The sequence below is a fragment of the Thamnophis elegans genome, chromosome 10, assembly GCF_009769535.1.
Source record: "Thamnophis elegans isolate rThaEle1 chromosome 10, rThaEle1.pri, whole genome shotgun sequence".
Classification (NCBI taxonomy): Eukaryota; Metazoa; Chordata; class Lepidosauria; order Squamata; family Colubridae; genus Thamnophis; species Thamnophis elegans.
This window is the reverse complement of record NC_045550.1, coordinates 5,921,065-5,940,465: the sequence shown is the minus strand read 5'-3', so window position 1 is coordinate 5,940,465 and position 19,401 is coordinate 5,921,065. Positions and strand designations below refer to the sequence as shown.

General features: G+C 41.3%; 1 protein-coding gene across 5 annotated transcripts in view; it reads right to left on the bottom strand.

Annotated features, from left to right (window-relative positions):
- CTBP2 (C-terminal binding protein 2) overlaps positions 1–19,401 on the bottom strand; it is a 270,925-nt gene that overhangs the window by 138,885 nt on the left and 112,639 nt on the right. The window contains exon 3 of one of the 5 annotated variants that reach the window (XM_032225572.1): positions 1,107–1,429. The exons of the other annotated variants lie outside the window; for them this stretch is intronic. The gene's annotated coding sequence lies outside the window, so the exon portion shown is untranslated. The remainder of the gene's footprint in view (positions 1–1,106; positions 1,430–19,401) is intronic. 5 annotated transcript variants of the gene reach the window in all.

The following is a 19,401-nucleotide window of genomic DNA, read 5'->3' as shown; positions in this document are numbered from 1 at the left end:
CAACTAACAATAAGCTGTCACTTACTACCCTTCCATGTGACAGTAGATTGGTACTCTCATCCAAATCAGGATAGAAAAAAAAATATTATCATCTCTGTTATCAATAACAGGAAAGCTCTGTTAGGAAACACAAGCGCTTCGTTTGGAAAATCAAAAGACACCGCGAAGGCTGAAAACTGTCTGTCTTGTTTTGATGATAAAATACCAGTGTCAGAGACTGGTGTGATTTTTTGCAAAACAATTGCTTTTCAAACATTTCCAGTATTTTTCAAATTTGTGTATGTGTGTGAGAGGGAGGAGGGGAGAGAGGGAGGATTGATTCTTTATTATTATTAGACTGACAAAATTAAAAACTGTGGAATGTAGATGGCTCTGGGACAATTCACAGTTCCTGTAACTTGAACGACAGCTCCCACAGGAAACGATGATGTAAAACTACAACTATGTCATGGTTTGCTTCATATACGGGAAATGGCAATGACTTACCTCCTAGTAAGCATTATTTTTTTAAAAAAAATATTTGCTTTAAAGAGTAAGACTTTTCTTGTAAAGTAATTCACCTGACAATATTGATCTACTGGGCAAATTATCTGACAAGATTCCTTTTATCAAAATGCTATTCAAATATCATTAACCGTTTAATACCCAGTGCTCTGAAAGCCCTGGCCCACTAGATTATTTAAACCTAAACCGTGACCCGACAAATGCGCACACGACAAAAGCGCGCCGACAAAAGCGCGCCGAGAAAACAGCAAGGTCGAAATCGCGCCCACAACAGCGCGCCGACAAAAGCGCGATTAGGGTTAAGGTAAGGGTTAGGGATAGGTTTAGGGTTGTGATTAGGGTTATTACCTTGTTTTCGCGTTGTTTGTTGATGGCACGCTTTTGTCAGTGTGTTGTGGTTGCGATTTCAACCTCGCTGTTTTCTCGCCACGGTTTTGTTGGTGCGCTTTTGTCGTGCGCGCATTTGTCGGTGAACCTATTTAAACCCTGGCACTGCATATTAAGCAGCATGCGCCATTACTCAGAATTACTAACTACAGTGTCTTCACAGACAATTTTTTTTAAATTTCTTAACCGGTACTCAATAAGATCTAGAAACAAACCTCTGTAACTTCCTTTTTCCACATATGGCAAATGTTGACAAGAGGGAGGGACAGTTCACTTTTTAAAAAGATCTATTCTGAAAGATGTTTCTGCAGAGTATGTCTTTTTTTCCCCCTCTGTTTTTCCGTCAAGAATCCCTGAAACTGATGCCCTCCAGATGTGCTGCATTACAAATCACATCCAACTTCAGTATGGCAGTTATAGTCCAAATCATCTGGAAGGCTCCAGGTTCATTTCTAGCGAGCTGTTTGCTCTTGAGTTTCAAAGAAAGACAGGCATAGGCACATCTTGAAACGCAACCAAGTGGCCCCTGGAGATTTATCTGAAAAAAAAAATACACCCAGTTCAGAATTTGAACAACAAACAAGGATGTGCTCTCCTTTAAAAGGTTCACAGACTTTACATCTGGTAAGGAAAAAGAAACAAAGCCACAATTTTGTCTGCCTGGGAGTATACATTAGGCACAACACATGTCAAATCGGATGTGAAAGTCTAATAATACTCAAAACGCTAGCTTACCCCATCCCTTCACCACAATTTAGTAGAATTCAGGGAAGGAGAGCGGCGCCCTAAAATCTTTTGTCATCATCATACTATACATATGTTGAAATATAAGCAAGAAATGTACTTGACATGCAATTAAACCAGCATGTGGATCTCATTGCTCCTAAAGGCTATTATTTGATTTCCTGCTCTGAAGCAAGCAATGAAAAGATTCCAAGTTTAAATGCAGCCGAATTAGATCATTCTTTGGGGTGGCCGCATCTTGGACTGGAAACCAGATGGAGTGTTTTTTAAAAGCCTTTTGTAACCGAACCAATTCACCAAGTTGCTTGGAAACCTACATCTGTAGTTGTTGCTCTGGGGCAAGATTTAGCCTAGTTTTTACTGAAATCTGACAACATTTGCAGACACCACCATCAGCAGAAGTAATCTTTTAGGCGGTGACTGGTTTCCATTGTAGGAGAGGGAGCTTTTATGGCAACAAAGGCAGAGGAAAGTCTAACTTGATTCATACCAGTTTTCAGCTTATTCTTCTATGTAAAACGACTAATAATAATCAATGCCTGTTATCCTTATCTTCATCTTAATTATCTTCATTAAAAGATTGTGATAAATTGATATACAGACAAACTGAAACATTTACTAAACTGTGGAGAATATTCAAAAGAGAGAAGGAACAAAGCCCTTTAAAAGTTATTGACGGACACCCAAATAGTTTAATCACAAAGTTTGATATTTAATGTCAGGCAATTTCCTAAAGAAACCTCTCTCCCTGCCTCCCTCCAAGCTCTCCAAGGCAGACTATATAAATGTGCTAATAATCACACGATAGGAGGTAAGTTGAAAGGTCTTTGGATAAAACCAGAGGTGGGTTCCTACCAGTTCGCACCTATTCGGTAGAACCGGTTCGTCAAATCTACCGAACCGCTTAGAAGAGGTTCCACCAGTGGACCCGGAAAGCAGGCCACACCTACAGAAGAGGTTCCAAAAATTTTTTGAAACCCACCACTGGAACCACTGCAATTTTTAAGTGAGTAACACCTTTAAGTGAATCTGGCTTCCCCATTGACTTTGCTTGTCAGAAAGTCATAAAAGCTGATCACATGGGACACTGCAATTGTTATAAATATGAACCAGTTGCCAAATGTCTGAATTGCGATCATGGGAATGCTGCAATGGTTTTAATTGTGAAGAACGGTCATAACAGCACTTGTTCAGTGCTGTTGTAACTTTGAATGGTTTCTAAATGAACTGTTCCTAAGTCAAGGACTACCTGTACAATGCTCTCTAATCCTGTAGTATTGAAAAATGGAAATGAAAAATGAAATTGCATTCACAGAAAGCAAGAAACTTTTTTCTCTTTTTATATTGAGATTCTCTTTTTACATTCTTTTAGTAACAAAATAAACTTGACTAAGATACCCAAAATATGACAGATCCATTTTGGGGCCCCTTTTCAGGAACAATAGCATTAACCAAATGACTGAAGGGATTGAATATAATGGTTGAAAAAAATAATTGCAATATAAATTATTGTAACTTCACGAAGAAGCAGGAGGCAAGCAGGTAACTGTAACCATTTAATCAACAGTAACTTTGTAACAAGTAACAGAGAGTAGACCGGGCTGGACGCGCGGTAGACAGGAATGTATTAACAGTAGACCGGGAGGTCTGAACAAGTAACAAAGAGTAGACCGGGCTGGACGCGCGGTAGACAGGAATGTATTAACAGTAGACCGGGAGGTCTGAACAAGTAGACCGGTATCGTCGGCAGTTATGAAGTAGATCGGGTGGCGGTTGGAAATAGCCTGCCTTTTATACTCCAGCAGACTCGCGCTTGACAGCTCGGCAACTGACAGGCGCGTCTGATTGGCTAAGACGCGCCTGGCTGCTACCGAGCTGTCATTCGCAAGTGCGAGGACTTGCTTATGCTATATAACATAAATAACTTTTATATTGTAGATTAGTAGGGCTTATTTCCAGGTAAACAGAACTAAGTAGCATTCTTGAAATTTCTGCAAATAGCAATAGCACTTAGATTTCATATATCATTTCACAGCCCCCTCCAAGCAGTTTACAGAGTCAGTATATTCGGTAGATTTGACGAACCGGTTCTACCGAACTGGCGCGAACAGGTAGGAACCCACCTCTGCTACTGAGGCAGTTTCATGAGTTGGGAATTGGGGGGGGGTACCATTTTACTGTGGTTCTCTTCCTTTCTGTGGGCTGCTTCGGTGGGTGTTGGTTAGGGGAGAGACTGCTTCTTAAGCTATCCTATGAAGTGTGCTTAAGGTCTATTGCACCTTGTCCTATATCAAGGTTTTTTTAAAAAAAAAAAAGCAATCACCCATGTCCTTGTCACCTCACTGGTTCACTACTGCAATATGTTTTACACAGAGTTATGCCTGAAGATCACTAGCTTCAGATAGACATGGCTGAAGGGCATTCAAACTCAACTCAAGGTACTAGTTTTTTACAGCCTTATATGGTATAGGGCCCATTTACTTGAGGGATTGCCTGCTTCCCATAGGATCTGCTTGGCCATTGCAATCCTGTAAGGTTGATTTGTTCTAAGCCTTTTCAATTAAACAATCTATCAGTATATCTTTTCTATTGGAGCATTTACTCTCTGGAATGCTCCCTCCCAGAGATCTGACAGCCCCCGCCTAGCTATTGTTTCCAAGAGATCTGAAGACTAGAATCTTCGTGCATTCTCACCATCTTTTAGTATTTAATTTATCTCTCTTAGTTTAGTAGTTGTGAGCCACCCAGAGTCATTGAGAGTCAGGTAGCAATAGTGCTTAGCCTTATATACCACTTCATAGTGCTTTACAGCTCTCTCTAAGCGGTTTTCAGAGTCATCAAATTGCCCCCAACAATCTGGGTCCTCATTTTACCCACTTCGGAAGGATGGAAGGATAAGTCAACTTTGAGCCGGTGAGAATCAAACTGCTGGCAGTAGCAGAATTAGCAAACAGTACTGCATTCTGACCACTGCACCACCATGGTTCTTGCTACAAATACAAATATATACACGTCTCTTGCATATAAATTTGATTAATCAATTAATCAAGGGTTCCTTCAATAGAGGGAAACCCATTTGGAACTGAAAGAAACAAGCAACGTTAGAGACAACTTTTCAACGTGACCCGACAAAAGCGCACCTGACAACAGCGCACTGACAAAACCGCAGCGATAAAACCGCCATGTCGACAGCACACCCACAAAGGCGCGCCGACAGAAGCGCCATTATGGTTAAAGTAAGGGTTAGGGTAAGGGTTAGGTTTAGGGTTAGGTTTAGGGTTACGTTTAGGGTTACATTTAGGGTTAGGTTTAGAGCGCGCTTCTGTCAGCACACTCTTGTTGGCGCGCTTCTGTGCTCATTCTTCGGCGAAATTTCGAACTCACACTTTTCTCCCCGCGGTTTTGTCGAACGCGCATTTGTCGGTGAACCACTTTTCAATCTCTCTGCTATGAACAGAAAAACAACATTTATGCCTTACATGTTCATAGTTTGAGGGTTTCTTAGAAAATTTCTCTGAATCGCCCAGGATTCAGGGACTTATTTTGGGCCCTCTGTCCTGCCCAAGAATGTTTATGTATTACTTTATTATTACGGTTGAATCATCTTCTTCCACTAGACCAGTGTTTCTCAACCTTAGTAATTTTAAGGCGTGTGGACTTCAACTCCCAGAATTAACAGAATAACACAATTCTCCAGCCATGGCTCAACCATCTTATCAATCAGCACTAGAGTTGAAATACTATGTACTGTATTTGGAGATTACTAAATTATTGAGATTAAGGTAGACTGAACACTTCTAAAAATTAGCAGAAATCTATACAAGAGAGAATAAGAATTAGAAAGAAATCTATCCCTCTAGATTCTATCTAGTTAAATATTAAAATTAGTTAATTGGGAAACTTAAGTTAGGTTAATACCTCAAACTCCATTTTGTGTATTTCCACTAGAATTAATTACCCATAGAAATACATACATGCATTATTCATACAGCAAAATTGAGAGAAAGTAAAATAATGTGCTGTAATCAAGAGGTGAGGTTTTTCACAGTAACTAATGTGATTTATTTTAAAGGCGACTGAAAGCCTGCAATATGGTTTAACTAGCCGATTATACCATAAACTAAATCAGCTTTGGATAAAATCTTAAAAGCTTCATTTCATTCTACTACGCGTGCTACTTCATAGCCCTGCAGTCTTAATAATAAATATTAGGCTACTTCCACCTCTGTGTAGAAACCAAGGGTACAATTTGAGCACTCTAGCTTTCCCATTGAAGTTAAAATTAATTGCCACATAAAACTGCTGATTCCTACCAAATGAAGCTCTCTCCAATGTGTCAACCCAGGGATGAAACAAATCCAGGAATGCCTTAATTATTTCACCTGAATTATGGCTGCATTTTGTAAACCTGGCACTTTTATGGATATTGGGAGGGTTTATTAATTCCTCGGTATTAAGACATTCTAAATAAACAAAGACCTTGATCAAAAAGAAACGCCATCTACTGTTTACTCACAGAATGAAGTCAAACTCTCTCTATTCATTACATTTCTGCTACATGTGCCTGACCTCTGAAGTGCTCAGAGCAATGTTTTAGCCTTACAAGTAGCTTAAGTGAGAGGGAGAGACTTCCAGACAAAGGACTTCCAGCGTAAGCAACAAGAAGCTGTTTTCTTCTTCATGGATGTGGTGTGCTTGTGTTAAGAAAGGCAAATAGTTTGAAAAGTCAGGAGAGCAAGCAGCAGAGGCTAATATTTTCTGGGTCCTGGTAAAAATCCTGTGAAAAAGGTAGGGCAATGTTATCCTTTTGAAAAGTCAAGGCTGCGCTGCTATTCCCAGCTTTATGAGAGTAAGCGCTATTGAACCCACAGAGGAGCAGGTTACGGGAGTAAATTCATATAAAAATATGAATTATTCATGACAGACGGGCTTCGTTATGAAATGATAAAGTATTTCAGGAGACCTCCATGGAAATCTCACAGTAAACAAAATAATAGACTGCAGGAGTCACTGAAGAATCTAACTTTCTGGGCACATCAGCATTTACATTTCTAGATTGTAAATGTGTTTTTATTTTATTTTTTCCATTTTCATTTCGTACAGTCACATATATACTGTGCATAACCGGGGCCATATAACATTAAACAATAAACACAGCCATTCCTCTTGTCAACAATACCCCCCAAAATACAAACCCAATGTACCACTTCGACCCTCCATATACCCTTTCTTTCGCCCCCCTCCAACTTTCCTTCTTCCCTCCAACATTCCCCTCTACCCTACTTCCCCTCCCCCTCTATCACTCCTCTCTCCCGATACACTCCCTCCCTTCCTTCTCACCTTCCCTCCCGTCCTCTCTCCCACCCTCTCTACCCCTCTTTCTTCTAACCCTCTACTCCTCCCTTCGGTGTATTTCTACTATCTATTAGTATATTCAGCTTGTCCTATTTTTACAGTGAAATTAAAGAGCAACAGTATACAAGTGCAATCGCGTTACTATAAAATCTAACACATACTATATATCCCCCCTCCCCCCTAACAACCCCACCTCCCTCCCCCCCGACTTCCCAGAGCCCGTACACGGTATAGGTTTTTAACTAATACAGTCTAAAATATATTAAGACAAAGGAAATAAAAAAAAGAAGTTAATAACATCCCTGCATTGAACTCAGCTTCTTCCTGTTGCACTAACTTTAAGCAGTTTAGATTATTCCTGATCTTAAGCATAGGCTATCTGGAATTTCTTAGTCCCGTATTTGTTTTGTATATAGTCAATCCATTTTTTCCAGTCTCGTTTGTATCTCTCATTTGAGTGGTCTTTAAGATATGCCGATATTTTAGCCATCTCGGCTAGGTTTGTGACTTTCAATGTCCATTCTTGAGTTGTAGGCAAGTCTTCCTTCTTCCAGTATTGTGCCACCAACAGTCTTGCTGCCGTTATTAAGTGCAGAACCAAATTAGTCTCTACCGCTGTAAATTCAGTACATATACCTACATTTCTAATCTTACCAAATGCAACAGTCATATCTTAGAAATCACTGGATGGGTTGCTATGCATTTCAGCAGGAATGAAAGCTCGATTCAATGCACTCTAAAGTTCCTGTGCTAATATGAAATGTTAACAGCTACAGTATTTATTAAATTCATTAACCTTCGTTTAATTTCAGTCACGGTTGTCCAATTTTAGGGGACCAGAGGGCGCATTTAAACTTTTGAGGGCATGAAAATGGGTGCTCTCACAAAACTGTTAACGAGGCTGAAATTAGGAATAATAAAGCATATATTTGCCAAAAGGAAAACTGGTAGAATTGGTTGCATCCCACCTTCTTTTTCACTTTAGTTGATTTCTGTCTTTTTTTTCTCAAATCAAATTATCAAGCACTACCCAAGCTTTTGTTTTTACTTTCTAAGAATGATGATACTGTGTATGGGAACTCAAAGATATTGGGGGGAAATTGTATTTTCTTTTATAGCACTCCTGGTTTTTTTTTTAAATAATAAGGAGGAAAGTAAAATCAGATGGGTACCTGGTGAGTTACAAGTGATTTGTCCTTGAGTATTGATTGGGTTAATTGTGTTTTAATTGCTGGTTTTTTGGTTAGTTTTTGGCTGTTTTTATTGAATCCCGCCTGGGGTCACAAAACCTTGAGATGGGTGGCTATATAAATATACAATAAATAGTAACAGAGTTGGAAGGGACCTTGGAGATTGTCTAGTCCAATCCCCTGTTCACACAGGAGACCTTACTAGGGATTCGAACCACTGGCCTTTCTGATCGACAAGCTCAGTGTCTTAGCCACTGACGCACTGTAAGGCGCTCCACACCATAAGACCCACCTAGCTTTTGGGGAGGAAAAGAAGGGAAAAAAATCTGCCTCTGCCTCCCAGCATCCACCGGTATTCATCTGGCTAGCATCCTTGTAGCAAACAGCAGGTCAGCTTCAGCACGTTATCACAGCTTAACTTAGCGTGAGCAGATGATTGGCGGTTGGATCAACCCCCCCCCCCCGGAATACTGCTGATCAGCTGTTCCATTGCTGCCGCCTATCGCTGCCTCTGCGCACCACATTTTTGGCCTCTGCATGCCCTATTTTTTTGCCTGTTCTAGACGGTGGCAGCGATATCTCACCATGGAGGCCGAAAATGGGGCATGCGGAGGCAGAAAACAACTGAAGGGTGGGGGCCAGTGGGTCTTCAGCAACATTCAGTCACACAGACATTTCCACCCACCTTGGGGAGGGGGGGGAGAGTGCATCTTATAGACAGAAAAATACGGTAAACAAGTAATGGCAACACACACCAAAATCAAATCAAGTACATTAAGTCAGCCAGGGGCAAATACCAAGAGCTACCTAGAGAAATTAGCCCCATTTAAAGTAGATTTAATTATATCCCCTAAAATTAATCACCCTTATATTTAGGAGTTGTTGGTTTCTTTGAGAAAGCTGGCAACATAATTGTACAATAAACATTGTCCAGGTTTTGCCTGCACTTTACTGTGTTTTTAAATCTAACTATAGGTTTGTCCCCAAAACATCACTGTGTCATAAATTAGTCATTTCCGCTTTCTTTTTTACATCTCTCAAGTTTCAAAATAATCATTGTTTCAGAAATAAAGGAGGGATCCTCCAGAAAACTTGCATAATCTTGCCAAAAACATCAAGAAAATAAGATCCCATTCATTATGTTTATTATTGTAGCTTCTGTTGAAGTTAATGCTGAATAAAAATATATACTTGTAGTGGAGACGCCAAGCCCGAGGGAGTGAAAATCCAGAATCTTCCCAAAAGTAAGGAAAAGAGCTTTATCTCCAACCCTAATCCAATCATACAACAATTCTTCTGAATCTCTAGTTTGCCCCTTTCATAGTTGCAACTTGACATTCTTTGCATTTAACACTTCTCCTACAAAAAAACAAAACAGTGTTTTCTAAATCAAAACTTCAGTTATATTTAATATTTCAAGACGTATTTAAGAAAAGCTGCTTCCTGACAACTGGATTTCATTAGCAAAATGTGGCGGAATTGTAATACAGAGCCAATGAATGGCATTTACCAATCTTTAAGAGCCAAAAAGAGTTTAGTTTGAACTTGCTAAAATCATCATATTGGTAATTTGATCGTGTCCGTTCTGTGTAATCTAAACATAATTCGCATGTGCATTCACATGGTGCTTGGTGTTTATCATAGAGAGCCCGAATATCAATCGGGTGGAAAAATGACTTGGAGTGAATTTATCATACCCAAAACTAACATGGGAATTAGCTAGCTCTTAATCTTTTCAGACGGCTTGAAATCAGAGTAGGTTGGTATTTACTGAGGGGGTGGCTAGCTTGAGCATATTTAGTGATGCTTAAAAAGAGGCTCTTAAAATAGTAGAAGTAAAAATCACTGTACTACAGCGTAAAGCTAGAAAAAAAAGACTAATATTTTCCATTTCTTTCTGTTTTGATTATGTCATGCATTTACCATTATTGTACTTAGTTTTATTTTTTCGCCATAGATCTTAATCAGCAAATAGCCTGTTTGGGTGTTTTTCCATCCAGTGAGTTGCTTTTTCCAAAGTGGCAGACAAGAGAAAAAAATGAATTTATTGTCTAAGCCATGCTATTGATATTGCTAAACCTAAACAAAAGAAAGTAATAAGCAAGCAGAAATACAAATCCTCTATGTACGACTTCCAAGGATTCTATCCAGCAATTTCTGTGGAAAAGCTATTTTGCCATCTAAGACTTAAGTTACACTGTTTAAAAAGCACAGCATTAATACAATGCATATCTAAGTATATAGTACATTCATATATAAATAGAAGAAGTTAACATTGCACAGAAGGGACTAAATGATTTTTATAAGTGTAAGAGCCGAGGTGGCGCAGTGGTTAGGGTGCAGCACTGCAGGCCACTTCAGCTGACTGTTATCTGCAGTTCAGCGGTTCTAATCTCACCGGCTCAAGGTTGACTCAGCCTTCCATCCTTCCGAGGTGGGTGAAATGAGGACCCAGACTGTGGGGGCGATATGCTGACTCTGTAAACCGCTTAGAGCGGGCTGAAAGCCCTATGAAGCAGTATATAAGTCTAACTGCTATTGCTATTGCTAAAATAATTTTTTTGCTACTGGTTGTCGGTCATTTAATAAGAATATCTCAATGGCCTCATCATGAGTGGATTTTTTTCAGATTAAAGAGTCGGCCTATTAGGTCTGATTGACAGTGCATTACTATGGGCACTTTAAAAGGATATGTGAAACAGACACAACCTCTATATTGGAGCAGCAGATACATACTCAATCTTCATAGGGAATGTATGCATATCGGCCAGCTGTCAACCCTAGTAGAAAGAACATTTATATGGACTATGAAGAACAGCTTTCTATGTGGGTTGTACAGAATCCTGCTTCTGGGAGAATCAAGGCGTGCCAAGATGAGACAGCAATTTACATTGGCTCTCTTCACCTAGACTATCCCTATACCCTCTACTAAAGTTCTACAATGCAAGGGTATTTTTCCTAGGCCCAAAATAAGTTGGACTCTTTTGTTGAAAATTTGTATTAATGTCCTAAAAATATAGATTTGGCTTTTGGGTAGTTAGCAATAGCAGTTAGACTTATATACCGCTTCATAGGGCTTTCAGCCCTCTCTAAGCGGTTTACAGAGTCAGCATATCGCCCCCACAGTATGGGTCCTCATTTCACCCACCTCGGAAGGATGGAAGGCTGAGTCAACCTTGAGCCGGTGAGATCTGAACCGCCGAACTGCAGATAGCAGTCAGCTGAAGTGGCCTGAAGTACTGCACTCTAACCACTGCGCCACCTCAGCTCTCTCTAAAGAGAGAGTTTATTCTCTTCTCATCCTCCTTGAAATTTTTTGAACAAGTCAAGGGCAATAACTCAATAAACAAAGGCAGAGACAAAAGCAATTTTCCCTCCAGTAGTTTAACTTCTCTATTGGTCTAAAATATTACTCTTTTAACAGCTCCAAATCAGGCTTTTCCCAAACAATCTCATTTAACTTGTGCAGGCAGTGAGATTAAGTTCTTTTGTTAATAATGAAACTGTACAGATTATAACAAAAAATAAGCTTGGAACACCTGATCCTAATCACATTAATTTAACTAACTAAGTCTTTCAACTGGAGAACACCCTGTGTTCTCCAGTTGAGAGGGGAGAAGGGGCATTGGTCTTACCTAATACACCACATCTCGTAAGATGGAGGGGCAAGGGGCCATTGGTCTTACCTAATACACTGCATCTCATAAGATGGAGATAGCATCCAGGAATGGGTTGGCCTCATATGCAAGCTGATTTGTTGTCATATAACTCCTTGTGTAGGTGTGGCGGTCACCCATGGCCCAGTGCATAACAGGGCATGCGCAGCCACGCTGAACCACACAGGAAAAAACAAGTCCCAAAAGATAAAACATCCTGACCAGGATATGACCATATATAGACAGAACTTCCCTGAGCAGTAGATTAGCAATTGTAGTTTGACAGGCTGTCTTAAATCACATGCTATTGCTCCTCCTGCCTTTGTCCTATCTCAATAAAAGGGGTTCCCAGACCCCCAATCTGGGTCGCTCCATCCCGAGAAAGCTTGTGTCCGTGTCTTTTCTCAACACTGGCCTCATGGGCGAACCACGGGTACTTCACACTGATTGGACTGAATGTGTCAAAACTGTTAATCACTCCTCTGTTGCTAGGGATTCCCAGCTTTTTTGCAAAGGTGCAATGACAGACGTGTCTAGTTACAATATGGTTCCCTCACTGACCAATGATCTGGTGTTAAGCTGTAAGGTCCTTCCTCCTTGATAGATGACTAGACGGTCCTAGGGTGGGGCTGGCAAGACAATGCCCCTTCCCCATCTAGGTGGAAATAGCATCCAGGAATGGGACATACCAAAGCTGGCTTGTCCTTACGGGTGGGGCCGCAGTCTGGTCCAAAGTTTCCCTTTCCTTAAGGACACTCTGCAGCACCCATCGGCCAAACGCTGCTTCGGCCGAGGGAAAGCTGTCCGGCCTGATGAAAGTGGGGGTAGAGGACCACTCAGCTGCTCGACTGACTTCTTCCAATGATGCATTGCCCACGATGCCATCATGGCTGTGCTTCTGGTAGAATGAAATGCCCTGCAGGTCGTAGGTTTTGGCGATGCACCCCTCAGCCACTGACCAATCATGGAACTTGTTACTTTCTTGCCCAAGGAAGGAGGTTGGAAAGACAGAAAAAGCGACTCTGGTTTTCTAAAGGAGGAGGTCTTCTTTATGTATATCCGGAGAGTCCTCCTGATGTCCAAGATATGCCACTTCTTCTGCAGGGTGTGAGAAGGAGCCAGGCATAGTCTGCATGTTAACAGGGTCTACTAGGCCTGTCCTCATTTCTGGTCTTAGGCCAGCTGAGGTGGGAGTAAAGGTGGCCTCAGGCGCCATCCTTAGCAGCTCAAAAGGCTTTTCAGAAACTTCTGTAGACCCTATAGACCAGCTCTGCTAATGGGCAGTAAGGAATTGGTTGGAGAAGAATGATCTCCAGCTCCCCCTGGAGATAGACTAAAGGAAGGCAATCTGCTGGTGCTGCTTGTCTCTCGCCTGTCTGACCTAAGGACACTTTTTTGGTTAAATTTCTCACATATCTTTGCTAAAGCTCTGTCTCTTCTGCGCTCATCTCTCTCAACTGCTTTGGAACGCTTAGAACCTGTGCCAGTCCTCTCTGTAGTCCTAGAGCTTTGCTTTGAAGTGCCTGCTGCCGCCTCAGGCACCGCCTTTGGAGCTGCTAACTCCTCTGGCTCACTGTTATCAGGGTTAGCTCTCCTTTCAGTCGAGTGATCCTCTGTCATAATTAGCTATGCAAACAAGCGTGATATGGGCGCTAATGGTGGAGCACTAATATTCATGGGACCAGCTGCCCATGGCTCTAATTGGGATCAAAGGCTCCTATCTGATTTAAAGTAATGTTGGCGGCAAGTGGTAACGGCCACGGGTGCTAATGGAGTGCAATAGTTCCTGTAATACTGCAGACGCGGGCAGCAAAAAGAAAGTCGGATCGAATTTTAGGTGGCCAATCTGTCGCTGGGTTGAATGCGGCGTTATTAAGCGGAGTGGCAAAGTACACAGACAGTCGATGAGAAAGCGGAGCACAAGACTCCTGCGGCCACACCGCCCACCAAATTGAGTGCTGGGTGAAGTGCGAAGCTTCTGAAGTCTGCAATGCCGCTTTTTCGAGCACCGGGTGAAGCACGAGGTTTCTGACTGTAGCGATAAGATTCGCTGGGCTCCAGTGAAGCTCGAGGCTTCTGAAGCCTGCCAAGCCCCTGGTTGTCAAATGTCAAGCGAAGAACTCTTTCTAGGCCTGGGCGGTTCAAGCGATGGCCCCCTGTCACTTGTGACAGTTTAAAAATGGCGTGAGTCTCTGAGGCTTGTTTTAACTCTCAGAACCGAAGTTCATGCCTTCAAAGGAGGCACCACGATTCTACCACGCTACTGGGAGTCAGAGACGCTTACTTACAGTTGAAAAGTCCGATTTTATATTAAATGATAGTTGATCCAGGAATTCCAAAAGGAGGGAATTTTGATACGTCTGTCCAAGCTGACTACTGAGTCGAAAAACGGAAAAACCCTATCAACAGAGGAGTGACTTAGAAGCTTCGACAGACTCAGTCCAATTAGCTTGCAGAAGAAGTCAACCCATTCCTGGATGCTCTCTCCGCCTAGATGGCAGGTGTTTTCCTGTGAAAACTCCTTTAGGCAAATCCTCTGTGCAATCATCTTATCCTTCATGAACTAAGTAACAGAAATATTAGTTGGAATGCTACATTTCAAAAATCTTCTACTGTACCAAGTCAAGGGGTAAAATTAAAAAAAAAAATATCTTCCGATTTGATCAAAACAGAATTAACTCACAGGTTTGTCTCTACTGAATTACATAAAAAACTCTACTAAATCTCTAATAGAAAATTGTTCCATCAAAGGCTTCCACAACCACAAGAAGGAAGTATTTCATTTCAATAAACTTCAAGTTTATTAAAAAAAGAAAGAAAAAAAGAAGAAGAAATTGACCTTTCTTTCATCTGTGATTTTTCCTGTGATATCAGATTAGAAATCCTGGTGTATCTTAGCTAAAACATTATACAAGCAAGATTTTAGAAACTATGTTTCATTTTAATGACTTTTCAATTGTTCAGTTTTAACAAATCCTAATAGATAGATTTATTAAGCTATTAAAATATTTTTAACTAAACTTTTCTCACTGGATCTCCAAGTGCATCTGGCAATGGTTTTTTTCATAGACAGTTAGATATTTTAAGATCTCTATGCATTTTCAGTATTCTTCAAATCTATAATTCTGTAATTAATTATTCCAGGGAATAGTTTGCAAAATTTAAAACAATTTAGAAGGATTCAATCTGCTAGCTCTTACCGGGTGTAAGATTAACATCCCAGAGAAATCTATCGTAGCCTAACTTTAAGGCATTAATGTGCTTATGTACCAAAGCTCAGTGCTAGGGGGAGTTTAAAGAATAGTAAACATAACAAATCACCTTGCTTATTATTACAACAATTTTTAAACTGGTTGTGCTTTGCATAAATTATTTTATGAGGCAGGAAGAGAACTGTATTGAAATGCTGGGAGGAAGGGCGGATAATTTGGAGGAATTCTGGGATCATTTAAGATGCAAACCTTCCCAAATTACTTGTTAAAGTTTTACAGACCAGTTAACAATTTGCTAGGTTATGCATCCATACAAGTCAACAACAGTAAATTTTATTCATCACAGGCAGCTCTAGCAATCCACCTGTAATTTTTGGGATACAAACAAGACTGCAAGAACTCACAAATCAATAGAAGCAGAACACACAGAACAAATATTCTGGAAAGTCAAGCTCAAGTATTAATGTAAAAAAACTGTCCAAAATTTGTATTTCCCACAATAGGTATTTTGTACATAAATTTCCAACATCCAGCTAAATCCTTAGGACTGTGTTAACACTGACTTAGCTCAACATCTGCCAAGCAGGTTAATGGTAAACACTAAATGGGCCCATCTACCGTAACTGTTAACAGTTGTTCTGATAAAATGACAAGATACCAGCGACGTGCAGTGAGGTTTATGGCTGGTGAGGCAAGCAGGCAAAAGCCGCCCTATGTCGGACACAGCGGCAGGGTGTTCGGACACCCGCCACTGTGTCCGACAGAGGTGTCCTGCATCTATGGCGGACACAGTGCCGGAGCTTTCGGACACTCCACTGCTGTGTCCGCCATAGATGTGGTATGCCTCTATGGTGGACACAGCGCGGGGGCTTTCGGACACCCCGCTGCTGTGTCTGACATAGATGCAGGACACCTCTATGTCAGACACAGCGCTGGGGCTTTTGGAAGGGTTCTACCACACCAAGGGAGAACCCATCTTTTTCCACTCTCCTACAAAATAGCATCAAAAGGAGAAAGGGACAGATTATATTAATGAAGACACCCCACACTTAAAGTGGTTCCCCTTAGACAGGAAACGGAAAAATGATTATAAACATGCCTGCTGAATGGTCAGCCTCCTTGCTTTAACAGTTGTGGGTTGCCAAATTCAACTCAGACACTTCCCAGATGAGGGATTTCCTACTGCCCAATAAATGTGTTTATTTATGGGAATGGTTCCGAAACATAAAAATAAGGGCCAGCCCATGTGCCAGCAGAGGCAGGTAAAACACACACAGACACACACAAATTACTTACTTGAGAGAGACCGCCTTCTGCCAATTACCTCCCTGCGACCAATTAGATCTCACAGATTGAGCCTCCTCCGAATTCCATCTGCCAGCCAGTGCCGGCTGGCAACTACAAGGAGGAGAGCCTTTTCTGTAGTAGCTCCGACCCTTTGGAACGAGCTCCCCGTGGAGATTCGTACCCTCACCACCGTCCAGGCCTTCCGCATAGCCCTTAAGACCTGGCTAGCCCGTCAGGCCTGGGGACAAAGATAATCGCCCCTCCCGAATGATGAATGAATGTTGGTTATTATTTTACTCTATGTTTGTCTATGTCATTGTTTGTATTTCCCTCCCCTGATCCTATGTAAGCCGCCCTGAGTCCCCTCAGGGAAAAGGGCAGCCTATAAATTGTAATAAACCTTAAACCTTAAAACCTTAAACTTACAATACAATTACTTACAAATTACATTAATTTTGAATTCCTCCCCTTCCCTCCGGCCCACATACCTTTTCCAGCTGTTTCACAGAGGATTTCAACTCTGCTCTTGCCTGCCATGATGAAAATGTAAAAATGTAGAAGGAAAAAGGCAAGAGCTGCTGAGGTCAGGCTGGGTTAGCTGCTGCCAGAGCCTCCAATGGATGACTCTGCTTAACTGTTTAAAAAAGCCTCTAAAAAAGCGCCCTCTACAGGAGGAGGTGAGAGAACCAAGTGCCTCATCTATATAAGGAATTTTTCGCCTTTTAACCCTTGCTTAACTCTGCTCGAGTGATCATAAGGATAGACTAAATGAGGCACGTGGTTCTTCCGCCTCCTCCTGTAGAGGGAACTTTTTTAGAGGCTTTTTTAAACAGTTAAGCACTAAGCAGAGTCATCCACTGTGACTCTGGCAGCAACTACCTCAGCCTTTTTCCTTTTAATTTTTCTTTTCTTTTCATGATGACAGCGGTGAGGCACTGCCTCCCCTGACTGCACATCCCTGCAAGATACCTACAATTCAGCTGTCTGGGCAGATTCGTAAATATAGGCATGTTGTCAGGCATAAGCCCAAAGACAAGAAAGTGAAATCCAAACTAGCTCAATCCTTTAACCGAGCCGAGGTCCTAACTCATAAATTTTAAGAACCGAGGTGGCGCAGTGGTTAAATGCAGCACTGCAGGCTACTTCAGCTGACTGCAGTTCTGCAGTTCGGTTGTTCAAATCTCACCGGCTCAGGGTTGACTCAGCCTTCCATCCTTCCGAGGTGGGTGAAATGAGGACCCGGATTGTTGTTGGGGGCGATATGCTGACTCTGTAAACCGCTTAGAGAGGGCTGAAAGCCCTATGAAGCGGTATATAAGTCTAACTGCTATTGCTATTTATAGGATGTTGTTACCCTGAACCTGTTCCCCATCCAATTTGGCACTGTGTGGTCTCTTAATCCGGGAAAAGATCAGTTGCCAACAATCTCCCCCACAACTCATGTACGTGCTCATCTCATCTTACATAAAAATATGGGATAAGTATCTTAAAAAGACTAATTTAGAGAAACATAAATATAAAATAAACAACCGTGATTATTCTCTTATCTGCCAACACTATCCGCAACCACTTTAACCAACTGCATGTCATCAGTTCAGTCAAAACAGGTTAAGATCATCTGCTTTTCTTGAAAATAAAATTAAGATTTGTGTAGTTTCACCACAGAAACAGCCAGTAGTAGAAGAAACTGCAAACTATTATAATAACTCAATATGAACTACAATATGAACTGCATATTCCTTTTGTCAGCAGAGTGGAGAAAGGAATTACATCTATATATAAACAAAAAACAAAAAGAAAGGGAAACATATTTCAGGCATCCCGAAGAGTTTTTTCAAAAGGCAACTGAACTTTCTTTTTTTTTTTTCTTTTAAAGACATTTTGCGTTTCATCCAAGAATCTTCTTCAGTTCCCTTTCGCTTCCTGGATGAAAAGCAAAATGTCTTCAAGTTAAAACAAAGACAGTCCAGTTTCCTTTTTAAAAAGTACCTTTGGGAAAGTGGTGGGTTTCAAATTTTTTTCGAACCTACTCTGTGGGTGTGGCCTCCTTTGTGGGAGTGGCTTGCCGGCCATGTGACCTGGTGGGAGTGGCTTGCCGGCCATGTGTTCTCTCTCTCTCTCTCTCTCTCTTTCCTTCCTTTTGTCTCTCTGTCCCTTTTTCCTTTTGTTCTTTCATCTCTCTCTCACTTTTTCTTTCTTTTTTTCTTTCTTTCTTTCTTTCTTTCTTCCTTTCTTTCTCTTTCTCTCTCTGTGTGAGTCTCTCTCTCTCTCTCTCTCTCTCTCTGTGTGTGTGTGTGTCAGTGGTGGGTTTCAAAAATTTTTGGAACCTCTTCTGTAGGTGTGGCCTGCTTTCCGGGTCCACTGGTGAAACCTCTTCTAACCGGTTTGGTAGATTTGACGAACCGGTTCTACCGAACTGGTGCGAACCTGGTAGGAACCCACCTCTGCTTTGGGACAACCATGACCTGGCTGACTGAGAATCTCCATAGGCACATTTCAGACAATTCTTGATATTTCTATATATAATAAAGGGTGGCTACATCATTCTGCCTAGTTAAAACTGGGATGATGGCACAATGTAAAGCATATAACGCTACCTAATTCAGCTTTCTAACCTCTCTATTGAAAAACGTATTAATTTTAGGTCACAATTTGTTGCTTCAATTGCTAGGTAATCGTGAAAACAGCGTAAATGTGTCTCTGTAATACACTCAGTGTGCTTGTTTGAGGATGGCATATGCCAGACTCCTGTGCTACAGCCTGACAGTGCATATAATCAAACCGAAGATAGCAATGGCATTCCCCAAACTAAAATGTAACATGTTAATTGGCCTACACATCACTGTATAATAAATGATAAAACAAAACAGCTAATATCTAAATGAAGTATTTCACTCAGAGTTGTCCCTTGCAACATTCACAGCCCCAAGCAGGAACCACCCTGGAGTTTTGAACTGAGTACCATCTGCCACGTTATTTTACAACAGGAATCCTCACCGTCTTTGCCAAATACATTTCCCTCTCCCCATGGCTTAGCTTCTGCTCGGCATTATTTTCCTACAGCAT